General features: G+C 49.1%; 1 pseudogene across 1 annotated transcript; it reads left to right on the forward strand.

Moving 5' to 3' along the window:
- Positions 1-296: 296 nt before the first annotated feature.
- LOC126958216 (transmembrane protein 214-like) lies at positions 297-2632 on the forward strand (annotated as a pseudogene). The gene has a single exon (XR_007727151.1). The product of XR_007727151.1 is annotated as a transmembrane protein 214-like (transcript).
- Positions 2633-4895: the final 2263 nt, after the last annotated feature.

Here is a 4895-nt window from a genome sequence, read left to right on the forward strand (position 1 = left end):
GCACAGAAAGACAAATACCACATGTCCCTACTCACAATGTGGGAGCTAAAAAGTTGATCTCATGGAGGTAGAGAGGAAAATGATGGTTACCAGAGCCTGTGGTAGGAGAGATGGATGTGGCGGGAGGGATGAAGCAAGGTTTGTTAATGGGTACAGAAATACAATTTGATGGAAGGGGTAAGTTCTAGTATTCAATAGCACAGTAGAGTGATTCTAGTTAACAATATATTTTATATTTTAAAATAGCTAGAAGGGGGAAGGCTGGGGAAGAGGCCGAGGCGGGAGGGCTCCGAGCCATGGCGGCCAAGACCTCAGGCGTGGGGCGCTGGTAGGTGGTGAAGAAGGGCAGGCGGCCTGGGGCCGGCGCCAGCGGCAGAGGCGGCGGCGGGAACCGCCAGGCGCTCGGGGAAGCAAATGGAGTGTGGAAATACGACCTGACCCCTCCAATCCAGACCACAGGCACCCTTTATGAGCGGGGCTTTGAGAATATCATGAAGCAGCAGAATAAGGAGCAGGTCTCACCCCCTGCTGTGGAGCCTAAGAAACCAGGGAACAAGAAGTAGCCAAAGAAGATGGCAACTCTTCCCAACCAAAACCAGAAGCAGGGCCGCTTCCGCAGCCTGGAGGAAGCACTGAAAGCTCTGGATGTGGCAGCCCTGCAGAAGGAACTGGACAAGAGTCAGAGCATGTTCTCTGGAAACCCATCCATATGGTTGAAGGACCTGGCCAGCTATCTCAACTACAAGCTACAAGCTCCTCTAAGTGAACCCACGCTGAGCCAGCATACTCATGATTATCTCTACAGCCTGGTGAGCCGGGAGCTGCGTGGGATCATCCGAGGGCTGCGTGGGATCATCCGAGGGCTGTTGGCGAAGGCAGCAGGGGCTCTGGAGCTCTTTTTTGACCACTGTCTGTTCACCATGCTGCAAGTGCCGGATAAGACACCAGGGGAGTCACTACATGGTTACCGCATCTGTATCCAGGCCATCCTGCAAGACAAGCCCAAGATTGCCACCGCAAACCTAGGCAAGTTCCTGGAACTACTGAGGTCCCACCAGAGCCGACCAGCAAAGTGTCTGACCATCATGTGGGCCCTGGGTCAAGCGGGTTTTGCCAACCTCACCGAGGGACTGAAAGTGTGGCTGGGGATCATGCTGCCTGTGCTGGGCATCAAGTCTCTGTCTCCCTTTGCCATCACATACCTGGATCGGCTGCTCCTGATGCATCCCATCCTTACCAAGGGCTTCGGCATGATTGGCCCCAAGGACTTCTTCCCACTTCTGGACTTTGCCTATATGCCGAACAATTCCCTGACACCCAGCCTGCAGGAGCAGCTATGTCAGCTCTACCCCCGACTGAAGGTGCTGGCATTCAGAGCAAAGCCAGATTCCACCCTGCATACCTACTTCCCTTCTTTCCTGTCCAGAGCCACCCCTAGCTGTCCCCCTGAGATGAAGAAAGAGCTCCTGAGCAGCCTGACCGAGTGCCTGACAGTGGACCCCCTCAGCGCCAGTGTCTGGAGGCAGCTGTACCCTAAGCACCTGTCACAGTCCAGCCTGCTGCTGGAGCACTTGCTCAGCTCCTGGGAGCAGATTCCCAAGAAGGTACAGAAGTCTTTGCAAGAAACCATTCAGTCCCTCAAGCTTACCAACCAGGAGCTGCTGAGGAATGGCAATGGTAACAACCAAGATGTTGTCACCTGTGACATGGCCTGCAAGGGCCTGTTGCAGCAGGCTCAGGGTCCTTGGCTGCCCTGGACGCGGCTCCTCCTGTTGCTGCCGGTCTTTGCTGTAGGCTTCCTGTGCCATGACCTCTGGTCACACAGCTCCTTCCAGGCCTCTCTTACTGGCCGGTTGCTTCGAACATCTGGTTTCTTACCTGCCAGCCAACAAGCATGTGCCAAGCTCTACTCCTACAGACTGCAAGGATACAGCTGACTGGAAAAGACACTGCCTGTCTCGGGCTCCCACCTGCTCACCATGGTGCGGCCCAGCTTGCAGCTGGCCTGGGCTCACACCAATGCCACAGTCAGCTTCTTTTCTGCCCACTGTGCTTCTCACCTTGCCTGATTTGGTGACAGCCTCACCAGCCTCTCTCAGAGGCTACAGATCCAGCTCCCTGATTTCCTGAATCAGCTGCTCCGCTCTCTGAGAGAGCTGCTCCTGCTTTTCTACCAGAATGTGCTGCTGCCATTGTGGCACCTCTTGCTTGAGGCCCTGGCCAGCACCCACGAGCACTGCCATGAGGCATGCAGAGGTGAGGTGACCTGGACTGCATGAAGACACAGCTCAGTGAGGCTGTCCACTGGACCTGGCTCTGCCTACAGGACATCACAGTGGCTTTCTTAGACTGGGCACTTGCCCTGATATCCCAGCAGTAGGCCCTGCCTCCCTGGCCACTGATTTCTGCGTGGGCAAACCATCCAAGACTGAAGCGAGGAGAAGGTGGCAGTTCTTCATGGGAGTCTTTTTAACTTGGTGCCTGAGTTCTCTCCTAGGCAAGTGGCCAGTTGCCTCCACCTCAGTTCTTCCATCTTTGGTGGGGACAGGGCCCAGCGGCATCTCAGCCTCCTACCCACAATTCCACTGAACACTTTTCTGGCCCTACTGCACATGGCCCCCAGCCTTAGTCCTTGTGCCGCCCTTGCCCTCTGCCTTCTGCTTCCTTCCATCTCATTTCTAAACCCCAAACAGCTCATCTCTAAAAAGACAGAACGCCCAGCATGTGGCTTCTGTGTTCTTCTGACAAATGATTCCTGCTTCTCCAGACTTTAGCAGCCTCCTGTTCCCATTCTTGGTCACAGCTCTAGCCACAGCAGAAGGAAAGGGGCTTCCAGAAGCCCCGCTGGGAAACAGCAGCCTTACCTCCACCTGAAGCCCAGGTGTGGCTGTCAGTGGATATGGGGGACTGCATGGAAATGCCTCTCACTTCAAAATGCCCAACCTGCCCCAAATGCTTCTGAGCCCCTCCCTGTCTCCTCCTTCATAGTCCTACTTCTTCCAACTTTCCATTCCCCATCATGCTGGGGGACTCTGTCACAAGGCTCAGCTTCTCTCCACTGTCCATCCCTCCTATCATCTGTCTGGAGAGCAGAGCCCAGGTAGTTGTGTGCCTTGGGCCCAGGGAACCCTCCATCAACCTGAGACAGGACTCAGCATATGGTTCTTGGGTACGCCTACCAGGTGGAATAAAGGACACAGATTTGAAAAAAAAAAAAAAATAGCTAGAAGACTTGAAATATTCTTAACACAAAGAAAAGGTAAATGTTTGAGGTGATGGCTATCCTAAAAACCCCGATTGATCATTACACATTGTATGCATGTATCAAAATACTGCATATACCCTATAATATGTACAAATATTATATATTGATAAAAATCATAAAAATAAAAAAAATTTAAATAGAAGCAGGGCTACTACCCAGGTACCACCATGCTTGAGAGGCCATCTGTAGGTACCCTGGCCAGTGACCCCAGCTAAGGCCATCCCCAGTGACACATCAGCCATGTGAGCAGAGCCATGGCAGACCTCCCAGCCTGACCATCTGCCTGCTGAATTCCATGGAGCGACCTTAGTCAAAAGAGGTGGAAAAGAAGACGTGGCCAACCAAAAGGAGCTTGAATTTCTGACCACAGAATTCCTGACCATAAAATTATGAGCTCTAATAAAATGTTTTCAAAGGCAAACAAACAATGACAAAGGCCAATGGAGTAGATCCAAATGAGGGAGAACGAGAGAAATGTACTAGAGAGATCCTGACAGTGCGTGGATGTGGAGGATGGGAGAATTCAAGGGCCAGAAGGAAAAGATGACTTTAGGCAGGAGGAGAAATAGCTCTGCCAGTATAATAGGGAGAAGGAAGATGGAATGTGTTATGTGTAAGTGGATGTGCATGTAGGTTTAGGATCAATACTTCCAATCTAACAGCTTCTACTTTTAATCTAAAGTAGGAGGCAAGTTCAGCTGCTGAAAATTGGGAAAGAAGTGTGGAATGAGACTGTATAGAATGGAGATAGTTTTAAATATGCCTTGTGTTTGGTAGAATAGTCAGTGATAAGAAAAAAAGGTAACAAGATAACACAATCATCCATCTGTCTCATTTCAGTCACCATCTCTCTCTCACTCTCTCCCATTTCCTCTTTCCTTTTCTTTCTCCCTCCTTCCCTTTCCCTCTCCCTCTGTGTCTCACCTCTCAGCCAACCTGGAGCACAAATGCCTAACAGCCAGGTGATTCTTGAGTTCTCTCTTAAACATCAAGTATTAATAGATTTTTCATCGCACACACGACATAGTTACACAGAAGACAATTCAGTGGAACATTTATTCTCTACTTTTTCTGCCTTACGACTGCATCTTTACATTCTAAGTTTCTAACTTATTATACAGTCATCAGAAATATGTTCAAATGAATCCTATGTAAACTCACTATTTTGGGCCATTTCTACTCCATAAAGTACCTGAAATGAATGATAACCTACTACACAACAGGTCTCTGCTTATTTCTGCTCCTCAATGGTATCTTCCCATGGCTGTCACAAGTAGTAGGCTTATTGTAGTCAGATTCACTTCAATTCTGATTCCTTTAATTCTAATTTGTGTGAAAGAAATTTGAGAAACTTACTTAAATTCCCCAAGACACTGTTGACTAATCATTAAATGGACATTATGATAACTGTCTTTCACAGGCATTGTATTAACTACTTATATACTTAAAGAGATCGTAATTTCTGATTCAAGCTGATTGTCCTGGCATAATTATTAAAAATGTCTTCTTTCTGTTCTTGTTTTGTGCTTTTTCTTTTTATAACTTTTATTTTAAGTTCAGGGTACACGTGCAGGTTTGTTACACAGGTAAACTTGTGTTGTCATGGGGGGTTGTTACACAGATTATTTCA

The sequence above is a fragment of the Macaca thibetana genome, chromosome 7 (genome assembly GCF_024542745.1).
Source record: "Macaca thibetana thibetana isolate TM-01 chromosome 7, ASM2454274v1, whole genome shotgun sequence".
Lineage (NCBI taxonomy): Eukaryota > Metazoa > Chordata > Mammalia > Primates > Cercopithecidae > Macaca > Macaca thibetana.